Below are 931 nucleotides of genomic sequence, written 5' to 3'. Positions count from 1 at the left end.
TTTGGTCTTTCATGACTTAATTTGACAGGACAGTTTGAGAAGCGAATGGGGAGAGAGATGGGGAGGCAAATGACCCGGGCCGGGAATCGAACCCCTGTCGGCCACATGGCAGACGAGTGCCCTACCGGTTGGCCACGGCAGGACCTGTTCCTCCTCTTTATGTAATGTTATCAGTCCTCATGCTGCGAGAGCTGACCTCTCTGAGTCAGATTGAAATATTAGTTTTGGCTGTTGTGGTCAAAATAGCTCGTAGTAAATGACAAACTGCTGTAACGGCCTTCATTGTCTCTCCCAATGCCTGGTGGACCGGCAGTGTTGCCAGATTGGGCTGTTTCCCGCCCAATTGGGCTGCTTGGGATGGCCGTCTGCGGGTAAAAATGGCATTTTGCAGGAAAACCTGCCCAATTTTGCCCATAGAAATCAATAGAATTGGGCGGGATTTAGTGTTTCCAGGCGGGTTTTGAGTATTTTTTGGGCTGGAAATCATCAGCCTCATCTGGCAACCCTGTGGACCGGCTGAAAATGCCCGGCCTGCTTTTCCATCCCAGGCCAGCCCCAGATGATCGAACTGTTTCTGGTGTGTAAGGGAGGATGGCAGTGACACCAGCTGTTGCCGTGGCTCATGGGTAATCAGGCCCTTGTCTGCTTGACTTGGTTTGCATTGGCATACTGTTCAAGGGTGTTCAGACGGAATCACATACACACATACATGTACTTGTAGGCACAACACAGTCCTCACACACAAACATGCAATTACATGTATATACAGTACTCAAGTACGCAAGAAAGTCAGAAAGGGAGACAAAATGTGACCTTAAGTAGGGGTCAAACCCAGCTCCCAGATTTATTTTACCTCCCTCCCTCCATGGAAAAGAACCACATTACCTTTACCCCTTTTGAACTGCACTGCCACTTGCACCTTCCTGCACTA

Source organism: Engraulis encrasicolus, chromosome 15 (genome assembly GCF_034702125.1).
Source record: "Engraulis encrasicolus isolate BLACKSEA-1 chromosome 15, IST_EnEncr_1.0, whole genome shotgun sequence".
Taxonomy (NCBI): Eukaryota; Metazoa; Chordata; class Actinopteri; order Clupeiformes; family Engraulidae; genus Engraulis; species Engraulis encrasicolus.
This window is presented reverse-complemented; position numbering follows the sequence as displayed.